A 12,302-nucleotide genomic window follows, 5' to 3' on the forward strand; every position below is an offset into this window, starting at 1 on the left:
ATAATAACATATAATTACTCTTATTATATATGTGATGTGCATATTTTCCAACACACGTCTCTTTCTCCCTAACCTTATCAAATTTTGTATTTCTTTCATTTTAGTCCCTCCTCTATTTTCAACCCTTTCCCAAACTTAAACTCAAAAATTTATTCATAGATTGTTAGCAAAATTAAGAGGATAACTCCATATTGAGCTTATCATCTTGCAAAGCTAATGAATAGTCAATTTTGGAGGACAAAGAAAAATGAAGAAAAGTTAGAGATTTTGGAAAAGTTAAGGTAAGAAAGATAAGTCTGCTCAGAGGACATCATTTTTATTTTATCTTAATGCATGGAAATAATATATATGATTTTTATTTTGATATTAAATATTGTATATGTAATGTTATTTTCGATTGAGTCATATAAAAATGAAGATGTAGCATTTTATTAAAATAAAAAATAAATAAATAAAATTAGTGTTAGAGATTAAAGGAAAGTATTTTTTTTAATCCTTACAGCTTTCAGATTAATAAAACAAAGTTTCGAGAATATTAATTAAAGTAATTATTAAAAAAACGAAATGAAATGAAATGGTCTAAAATATTAAATATAAAAATTAACTTTAAAATAGTTAAAATATAAATAAAATAAAAATTAGAACCGAATTGATGATTAAATTGGTCAAGTCTTTAGTTTATTAATTTAATGGTTTAATTAAATAAATTATTAAAAATCATAAAAAATATATATCTTAAAAAGTTAAAAAATTGGTTCAACTAGAGTTTTTTTAGTCTGGTTCAATTGGTCCTTACCGGTTCATAAGTCAATTAATCTGATGCCTCTCTCTAAATCGATACTCATCCAACCAATCTGATCAACCAATTCAATCCAATTCAAACAATCATGATTAAAAAAAATTATGACAACAATATAATAACAATTAGAGGAATATCTAAAACACAATTAGTGCAAAATTGTAATTTACTTAAAAAAATAGAAAACTAGCCCCCATATACTAGGAAAATACAAATTGGTCCTTCTATTAAGTGTTCTATCCATTTGTGCTATTAAGTGATGATTTGACTTTTTTTTAAAAAAAAATTTATGTATGTGACTAGAATTAAAAGATGAGTAGGATTAGATAAAAGTATCATGGAGACCCCTATATTAGGCGGCGACTACATTTTATCCCATTTACTCAGAAAATAGACAAATCAATCCTTATACATTAAATTAAAGAGCAAATTGGCTTTTCTATTAAAAAATTCCTTCTATTTTTGTCGTTTAGTGATGACATGATTGACAAAGCAACCAAACAAGGAGACATGGTGTGCCATGTGGATATCATGTTGATGTGGCAAAATGCCTCACAAATATCTAAACAAAATTTAAAAATTAATTTTTTCTATATTTTCTATATTTATAATTATTTAAAAAATCACACCTAGGATGAATCTTGGATGTGGTTATTTAAATAATTATAAAAATATTTATTTATTTTTAAGATATTTTAAATTTATTTAAATATTATCACATCAACATAAGATATACGTAATGTGACACATTAACACTTAATATATATAAATATGTTATTAATATGTGTAAATAATAATTTTCTAAAATGTTAGAAATGCACAAATATATTTTATTTTTTCTTTTTCTTTTTTTTTTCCTCTTTCATTTTTCCAATTGAAAGGATTTTTATTTTAACCAAATAAAAAAATCCATGTCGTAATAAACGTTTTTTTTTTTAAGAAAGAGATACAATAATTTATATTCAAATCTATTGAAATCTATTGTTATGATGGTTAGGAGTACGAAATGTAGAAGTTGTCACTCACTCGCCTGTGCAATTCCTTTGTCTTCATCGACCAAGTTGAAGCCAGCCATCTTATATGAAACTTAAAGCTATACTTAGCCATGGACAAGTTTTCTAACCATACAAAAGTTTGGTTTTAATCGTGAATCCAGCTTGGTTTAATGACAAATTATTAGCATTCGTCTGTTAATGATTAATTATGTGATGCATTGAATATGCTTAACATTTTCCAAGAATGGGAAAAAGGAAGTAACGTGTACCTAATAACAGTAATTATTTATTATTATAAAATATTAAATTATATTAAATTACGTTTATTGGATTTCAGATATTAAATAAAGTGACCTAGTAATTAAATTAATGATGGGATAATTAGAAATTAAGGTTAATGTGTCGGAGTTGTATATTAGGGTTATAGTTTTTAAATTATACATATGTAACAATTTTTATATCTCATTTTTAGAAAAGAGAAAGTCACATTCTTTAAAATACTTGTGTGTTAATTTGAAGGATTTCTACATATCAACAGATTCAGATACACTTCTGCATTTGATTTTTTTTTCTGGATAATCTTACATGATAGATCTTGATTTATTATGTTATATATTAGAATTTTTTTATAGTTGTCTTCAATGGCATCTAATCCGATCATGGAAATTTTTTATTTTGAATAATTGTGGATTCTAGCTTTTAAGGTTTTATTGATGATATAGATTCTATGTTTAATTGAAATATTCTTGATTTATGGCATGAAATTCTTGATTAGGTAATCATATGACGTCATATATTCAATAAATTAGCACAAATTAACATTTTATAACATTTTAAATGCAACAAATTAGCACAAATTAACAATTCAAGTTCATATATTCACTAAAAACCAGACTAAATTTTTAATTTTTATAAAATAAGAGGATGGAAGTCTAACAAATTTTCAATTAGCAAAAAAAAATATTTGCAAAGATAATCGAAAATGAAAATGAAATGACATTATACATGATTGATGTGCTATACGAGTAATCATGTTACAAGAAAAGTGGCCCCTATGTAAGGTCACAAAATGCATCTATAGAGTATAGCAACATTAGGTTCAGAAGATAGCATTAAGCAACAGGAGAATCTCATTGGTTAAAGTAATCAATGGTATACAGAGTAGCAGGAAAACTTTATGAGATATCCTATCATCAGATTTCTATTTCTTTGATAAAATGAGCTAACATCTCAATTCCCTTTTTTTAATAAAAGAAAAATCGCACACGGCTTATCTTCTAATATATTATTTATTGTAGGGAACTGTTTCATAAGAGTGGACAATAATGCTTACATGCGATACTTTCGCATTCACTTTCTACAGTAAGATAAGATTTTTTTTTTTAATAAAGAAAAAGATCGGCCTGGCAGTTTACAACTCTGTAGGTTCAAGTTGTAGACTACATTTCAAGGAAATTACCTGATCAAGCCAAAATAATTTTCAAGTTGTAGACTACATCGAGTGAATAGCATATACATTTATTTATTTATTTTTTAAAAAAAGAAGAAAGAATAAAAGAGTGGAAGCTTTCACTTAGAAGAGTGGGGACAGTGGGGATCGAGCTGGCTATTTCTTAAAGCAGGACAGTGTTGATCCTGCAACAACCTCAGCTGTAACAAAATAAAGCACTGTACTAAATTTCAAAAGGACCAGTACCTAAGACAACCACAGATTCCAAAAGATGGCTCACTTCAGCAGCTAATAAAAGCAAAAATCAAGAGAGAAAAAAACGAGAAAAATGCATTCTGTCTCCAAGATTAGAACAGTGAAAGTGAAGGTATAAACATCTGTACCCCGTCAAGAAGGCTATAAAATCTTCATTATACATAGCATCTGTAAAATCATTAAACACCCAAACTTTTCTACGGGAGTAACAAAGATTGTCCCGCAAACTGAAATACTAAGCAAGTTGTGAACCATGAACAAAATGTGGACATATATACTCTATTTTGCGGTGCAGTTTCTCTCACGCAAATTTACTTATCAGAAAATATTGCCACGAGAAAAGAAAGCTTTTGACATAACAAAGTAACTGACCTAAAATGAGGCCACGGATTAAAGTGGAATCATTTCAGTTGATATCAGTTCTAGGCCCCCCAAAATAAGAGCCTCTTGATGTCCTGCTTTAAGAAAACATGAGTTTTATATAAGTTTTTGCATGTTTTAACTTTTAATATAATTAAAAGCGTCCAAGTTTACCTAGGCAAACTAGAAGGAAACGACTTTGTATAAATTCCGCCATAACTGAAAGAACTAGAATTTTAAGAAGACTGTAACAGATCCACCTCAGAAAATTAAAACCAATAAACAAAAACACAATAACCAACTAGCAGTCAACTTGTCAAGTCAAAGCACTCACGCATAAATCATTGCAAATAAAAACTATACACAACCAAACAAACTTCATAAGGCAATCAAGATAAAGTATAACTTGAAATAAACCACAAGAGTCTGCCTTTCTGATATTGCTGATCAGTTACAGGCTTCTTATTAGCAGCTTGTAACAGCTTGATTTCAACTCTAATTGGACATAGTGGTTTCGGGACCACAAGTCCGAGTCAAAAAAATATTTTAATATTATTTTGTGTGTTTATTATGTGTGAATTTAATTGTGTGAAATTTTCGTGTTTTAATTTCGTCGTTTGAGTGTCCGATTAAATAAAAGGATTAAATCGCGTAAAATAAAAATTTAATGGTTAAATATGAAAGTGTCTATTTTTTGTTGTCTTTTTAAGTGAGAGGTCTAAAGGTGTAATTAGACCAAAATATGGTTAGTGGGTGACATATGACTACATTGTCCTTTATATATATGTTTTATATATTTATTATATAAGGTTAATTTAGTAATTTATTAAATTATGTCATATAATTAAAATAAGTAAAGAAAGCATAAAAAAAACAAAACAAAACATTCTTACCTTGGCCGAATGTTAAGCTTGAGAGAATTCATCAATGGCTTTTAGGGTTTCGGCAATTCCCATTGAAAATTAAGGTTTGTTTTGGTTTTGATTTTTGATAATTTTTATGTTTTTGAGATCGTTGCTTTGTATACTACAAGACCCATGCTTGAATTTTTGAAATTGTTGATTATTTTGTGTTTTTCCATTGATGATAACTTGTGATATGTGATGTTAGTTGATGAAATATGAAATATAGGTGTTAGATTAAAATGTTGTCTTTGAATTTTTAGTGAAATTGAGTAAATAGGGCTAAATTGTGAAATTAAATTTTTGGGGGACTAAAATGTGAAATAAATGAAATGTGTGGACTTGTATGAGAACCATGAATATTCGCCCCTTGTGTGGTATGGGCAAATTTTGTGTAATTTGTGTTTTATGCAATAGGGAGTAAATTGCAAAAAGTGTAAATATTAGGGGCAAAATAGTAATTTGCCAAATTATGTGTTTTTGGACTAAATTGAATGTGTTAATAAATTATCTCATTTTGAATATATTTAGATCGAGAACCAAAGAAATCAGAGTTAGATCGGGAAAAAGACAAAATAGTCGAATAATCGTCCGACTTCGATTTTCCATCGTCCGAGGTAAGTCTATTAGCTTATAAATAGAACTAAATTAGTATATAAATGTGTGTACGAATCTATATTGAATTATTATTGATTTATAATCAAGTATACTTTGGTTGAATAGATTTGAAATATGGATAGAAATTGTGTTTAGGCTAGATAATATTTTGGGAGTCGTACTTTAATATGCTGTATATATATATAATTAATAGCCATACGAAATTAGCTTATTTTTCTTATGGTTTAACTGAACTGAAATGTTATGTTTTGTTATAAAAAAATTAAAATTATTAAAGTAGAATTTATAATTATATTTACTTCATATTTGACTAATTTAACATAAATGTAAAATTTTTGAATTCTACTGAATGTCTGTGTTAAGTTGCGTTTTGTCCGATAATGCCTCGTAACCCTAATTTATTTACGTATACGGGTTAGAGGTGTTACACAGCTAGTCCTATCAGTAACCACTTTGGCACTCTTAACAGATGGGTAAACAGCTTTAAAAGTCTCTTGTAACATGTAATCAGAAACATCTGCAGCTAAATCCCCAACAAAGATTGTGTAATCGGGACCCTCTTCTTGCCTCTTTTCTCCATATCCAAGAGCAGCCCAATTCAACCTAAAATTCTGCTCAGAATTTGGCATTGGCACCTATCGAAACCATTTTTAAATTTGAAAAAAAGGGGATCAACTTTGAAAATGAAAATGAGAGTCGCCACCGATCTTTTATTGAGGTGGGATCGGATCACCTTGAAAATAATTTTAGGTCTGCGAATATTGAGAAAACAGGTTCGGGAGTCGGTTACGCACGAGAAAGGGTTAGCACCCTCATGACGCCCAAAATTGGTACCAAATTGATTGTTTAATGTCTTAATATCGAAATTTTGAAAAGATTTTAAAATACGATCATTTTATCTTAAATAAAATGAATTGGATGATAAGGCTCACTTATTTCAAAGAAATAAATTGTCACACTCAGTAAGTTAGAGTGCAACATTTCAAATCCTCAAAATTACGTATATCTTTTAAATTTTTTTAAAAATTCTTGTATTTTAATAAGGATATTTGGTTATTTGGGTCAATCGAGGATTCAATTTCTCGACATTCCTAAACACCAAATATTGCATTTATTTTAAAATCCTTAACTCGAGATAGCAAAATGTCATATCCAGTAAGTTAGGATCCAACATTTTGGAACCACTAAAAGCTTTATTTAGAAATCAAATGGTCTTATTACAAAAAATGTACTCGGCTATCTAAATTCATCGGAAAAAAATTGAAGCCCAGTGAGTTAAGGCACACTTCTCTCGAGAATCGTGAATACCGATATTTTATCAAAAAGGTGATTCTAATGCTTTTATCGAAACAAAAAACACAGTAATTAAATAAATAATGAATCATGCAAAATTTGAATAGCAAATACGCTCCAATGGATAATGAATCAATAAGTAAACATGAATAAACATAATAACAATAATTTCAACTATACAGTATGCAAATATTAACATTAACATTCAAAAATTATTAATCTAAAAGGAAAGTGAAATGCAACTCCTAAAACAAAAATGAGAGCAAATAAATTTAGGATTTAAAAATGTACACAAAAAATATATAAAAAAGTAATTAATATAAAAATTTGAAGCCATTTTATAATATAACTAAAAATAAAATGTTTAAATGAATTTTAAAGAAAGAATTGTAAGTAAAAAAATAAAAATAAATAAAAGTGAATAAATCTTAAAATTAATATATATATATATTGACCTAGATAAAATAAAAATTTAATGTAAACAATAGTATATATACAATAATAATGTATATATATATAAAAAATAGAATAGCAAGTTTAGAAAGAATAAAATATTTGTGCCTAAAAAATAAAATTTATGATTTGAAGTTAATAACATTATATTACATACATATGTACAATAAAATACTTTTAATATAAATTATATATACATATATGAAAGGATCATGAAATGCTATTGTGTGATTTTTTTAAAATTCAAAAGAATATATATATACATAAAGATCTAAAATAAAATATTTGCAATATTTCAGTAATAATAATAAAATAAAATATTGTATTTATGTAGAAATAAATAAACATGTAAACTAACATAGTAATACCAATAATAACAACAGTAACTAAGGCACTTAAATAATTTTATAGCGACAATAACAAAACAAAGGACTTAATTGGCATTAAAACAGTAATTCATGGAGGAAATCTAAAATAAATAAAAGGTTGGGACCAAATTACAAAGCGCGAATAACGTGGGGATCAGAATAAGGAATATCATGTCTCCCAAAACACTTCATTACGTAATGGACCCAAATGAAACCAATGACAAATTGCATTGCTCAAAATTAAAGAAATTCACAAGACCGAATTGAAATACAACACAAAATGAGAAGGACTTGGAGCGAAATTACCCCTCCCCACACCAAACACGTGGATCTAGCCGCAGTTGGACCGGGTCATCAGGTATAGCTTTATAAGGCACCGTTTTGGTGCCATCGAAGCAAGGCCCAAACGGTGTTGTTTCAATAATATGTATTAAACAAAGAAAACTAAGCCTAAACAGCCCTAAAGCCTTCCATTCTGCGTCGCATCGAAAATCAAAAGCCCTTCCCCCCATCCATTCAACTCCAATCCGAATGGAGGAGGATTTGGCGACGCACCAACCCCAGGTATGAGTTCTTCCTTTTCTTTTTTATTGTATTAAAGAAAGAAAAAAGAAAAATAAAAAAAAAGTGCAGTAGAAAGACGCAAAAAAATGGTAAATCACCTTCTTTGATTTTTTTTTTGTATTCAGTATCTGTGTAACCTTACAAATGCTGACAAATGGCTTTATATGGACAAAAAAAATGAAAATTACAAAAGAAAATGTATTTTGCTCTTTTTTCTTATTTTTCCTTTTTTGCTGTCGATTTCTGCTTCTTTTTGTCCGTCTTTTGTTGCTTTGTGTGTTGCAGGTGTACGGAGGCCTACGGTGACGCGTGTGAGGAGTGGCTCGAAGGTGTGGTGGCGCACGCACGAGAGAGGAGCGTACTGGCTGCGGCGCTGTAAGCTATTGCTGTCTAGGGTTTCTTTCTCAGCTAGGCTCAGTGTTGGGCCTCTGTAATTGGGCTAGGGTTGTATTTGGGTTTGTAATCGGGTTTGGAGATTAGGCTAATTAGGCTTGGGTTAGGTTTGGGTTAGGGGTTTTGGTTAACTATGGACTGTTAATGGACTTTGTGTTTTTTTATTATTTTTTATTTTTATTACCTATATCGGGCTGGGCAATATTGGGCCATTACAGCTGCCCCTCTTTGCTCGTTGTCGTGTAACGGGAACGAAGCAAAGGCTTTAAAATGGCCAATTTTGCCCGGTCGTGCTGGACTTTGGTAGTTTCATTCCGACCTATTGTACCTTCACAGGTGTAGGAATTGGTGCTTCGATCCACTCCATTGTAATATCAGGGAGATAGGATTTGTAACTCGTAACTTTTGGAAAGTAAGATTCGCTGTTGTGGCTTTAATCTTTTTAACTGCAATGTCGGGGAAGCAAGATTTATCGTTGTGGCTTTAATCTGTTCCACTACACCGCCTGGGAGGTAAGATTAGCTGCTGTAGCTTTAATCTTTTTAACCGCAATGTCAGGGAGGCAAAGTTCACCGTTGTGGCTTTAATCTGTTCCACTGCACCGCCTGGGAAGTAAGATTCGCTGCTGTAGCTTTAATCTTTTTAACCCCAATGTCAAGGAGGCAAGATTCACCATTGTGGCTTTAATCTATTCCACTGCACCGCCTGGGAGGTAAGATTCACTGCTGTAGCTTTAATCTTTTTAACCGCAATGTCAGGGAGGCAAGATTCACCATTGTGGCTTTAATCTGTTCCACTGCACCGCCTGTGAGGTAAGATTCACTGCTGTAGCTTTAATCTTTTTAACCGCAATGTCAGGGAGGCAAGATTCACCGTTGTGGCTTTAATCTGTTCCACTGCACCGCCTAGGAAGTAAGATTCCTTGCTGTAGCTTTAATCTTTTTAACTGTAGTGTCGGGGAAGCAAGATTCACCGTTGTGGCTTTAATCTGCTCCACTGCACTGCCTGGGAGAGTAAGATTTCAAATTTTCAACCTACTCCACTGCTGCTCAGGGAGATAAGGCTCTTGATTTCACCGATCTGTTTTGGGGAACATGACCTGTATAATGCACCTAATTATGCCTAATGATTAGGATTGCATGATCAAAATGAATCAAATGCTCCTAACTACACATGTGTGAATGGTGTTTGCATGAATGCAGATTTTTTTTTGGAGAATGATCCTGCTTAGGTTGTCATCGCTCGAAGTTTGTTAAGGTATTGTCACTGCTATGCTTTAACGCTCTCCTGCCCGGCTTGCGTTTTTAAAGAAACACTTGTCAAATTGCCCCCACTGTAAACCTCAAAGTTCAATCCACTGAAATGCAAAATTTGTACCATCATTCTCCCACTGCAACCCGAGGGTAGAAATATATGACTTTTTCTTAATCCTCTCCTATCACAATTTAGGGATATAGGATCTAAATCTCTCTGGTCCCTTACACCATTCTCAGGGTGTCATACCAAAGGCTCATGTACAAATAAAGGCTTTCTTCTCCGAGAAAGCCTCTTCCGATTGCCTAATGATCATTGCTTGCTTGTTTATTTAAGCTTTGTCACCAACATGACATCTTTTCATTTTGTTCAATCAATGCATTTGGCAACAAAATCCAAAAAGAAAGTCCAAATTTAGACTCTTCCTTCTCAAATTTCCAACCTCTAAATTTGGTGCGTTCTAAACAATAGTCCTGTTTCAGGTTCCTCTAATTATCCAATTTACGATTATTGAGTTAGCTTTGAAAATTGTCCATAAAGCATGAAGTTTAGATTATGATCTGTTTATATTGTGCTCTGGGTTATTCCCCTTATCATTATACTTAATATCTGGTGTTAATAGTTTAGCAGCATTTCTGATTGTTGCATTTTGAAGCAATAAGTATGTGATTGCTTCTATAATGTTAAAAGTGTTGATCTTTCTATTAATTAACTTAAGTTTATCCGGATAAATGCATTACTGAATTCTAAAGAAAACGGGGCAAATTAATAGCATATAATTTGATAACCTTACAGATAGATGATGCAGATGGGATAGGCGTTGAGTGACACTGCATTTGCCTTAGAATTGAAGCTTGATAGGTTTTTATTTTCCTGCTATTTTCATTGTTGATTACTTGCTACTTCTGATCACAACTTGGTATGGAAATGGGCCTTTCTATATGAAACTGGTGCCACTTTTCCAAAAAAGCTGGCCATTGTTTTAATCTTAATAATAGCACATAATCAACTGAGTTTAAACCTGTTATTTGTTTCAAAATTTGTTGCTGATAATAGCCGATGGGCAGGCAACTTACCTGTTTTGTGTTGTACAATAATTTGTTTAATTTCAAATGCTTGGTAAATCCTCCTTAAACACACTCAAATACTTGGTTTGGGAATAATTATAAATTATACATTATAATCTAGTCCTAGTATAGAATGACCACAGCACTAGGCAAATTTGTTTTTCATCCTTTTAACCCCGTTAGTTACTGCAAGACTCCTCCGGTAATGATCTTCCGTTGCTGAAATTTGAGCTTTCTATCTAAAGCATGTTTTTAAGTGAAATATTTGTCGATAGTTTCTATCTAGTAATGGATGCAGGTGAATAGAAGTGTTGATACAGAGCATGGCCAACTAAGTCCACAAGAAACAAAAACAGTGGAAGCAATAGTAAAAGCAAGGTGCTATATCGTCGCTTGTGTTCCCAAATGATGTTTTCTTCTATGTTCAACTTCCTAATATACCGATTACTTTGCAGTGAGTATCCCTTGTCTATTATTTTAGTCGGAGTTGGAGTTGAACTTGGAATTCAAGTTGTCTTACAGAAAAACATGGAGATGTAAGTTTTTCTTTTTCAAATTGAACCACTCTTGGACCAAAGAGTGTTTGAAATGAATAGATCCTTACTAATTATTTGGGGCAACTCTGGAAAGTCAATTGAAAAGCAGGAATTTTTCTCTCAATGAATGGTTCCCTTTTAGAGTTGAGATTTTGACGAACATAGTTACATTCTTGCTTTGAGATCCACTTTTCGAAACTGAAGTGAATGATCAGTTGGTACCAGAGGGTTGTGCTATTGTTCAATACATTCATCATCACCATTCACAAGAGTAGGGCCTATCTATCAATGGTGATTAAAATTATATTGGAATATAATTATAAATGGAATACAAAGTAACAAAATTAGTGGCAAATGAGATCTAAGAACTAGGACTCAAACCAGATATCAATTTTCTTTTTTGGGTAAATTGTAACTTTTCCTTATCAACAACTATTTCATAAAGACCAAAACATGCAGAATGTTTAGGTTTGTACTCTGTAGTTTGGGCTTCTTTTCTAGGATTGCATCCTTATTTGATATAAACCACTTGAAACTATTTATGCCTTTGATACATAAACAACTTATTGGCTTCATATCCAGGGTGGAGTTTGTGATTCCGACTTTGGGTCTGCATATGGCTGTCAATGACTGTGCAGCAGCAGCAGTTGCAACTTCTATGGGTGTTCCTGTTAGTCTGAGGTCTGAGTTTGTTGTAGCTGAAAGTGGCATCAAGATAGTGAATGACGCTTTCAATGCCAATCCCATTAGCACCAAAGCCGGCATCGACACGTTGAAAAACATCAATTGTGATGGAAAAAGAGTTGCTATTCTTGGGGACATGTTTGAACTAGGTACTCATGAGATAAGAGTACCATGAGGAGGAATTAAACTATTGTCTTGATGCATGTATTGATGTAGTTGCCATTGCTGGGCAGAGGTTTCATTCCTAAAATCTTATTCCTAAAATCTTGAATATTATATTTTGATGTGAAATATAATTCTCAAGTTATTTA

Source organism: Gossypium hirsutum, chromosome D03 (genome assembly GCF_007990345.1).
Source record: "Gossypium hirsutum isolate 1008001.06 chromosome D03, Gossypium_hirsutum_v2.1, whole genome shotgun sequence".
NCBI classification, from domain to species: Eukaryota; Viridiplantae; Streptophyta; class Magnoliopsida; order Malvales; family Malvaceae; genus Gossypium; species Gossypium hirsutum.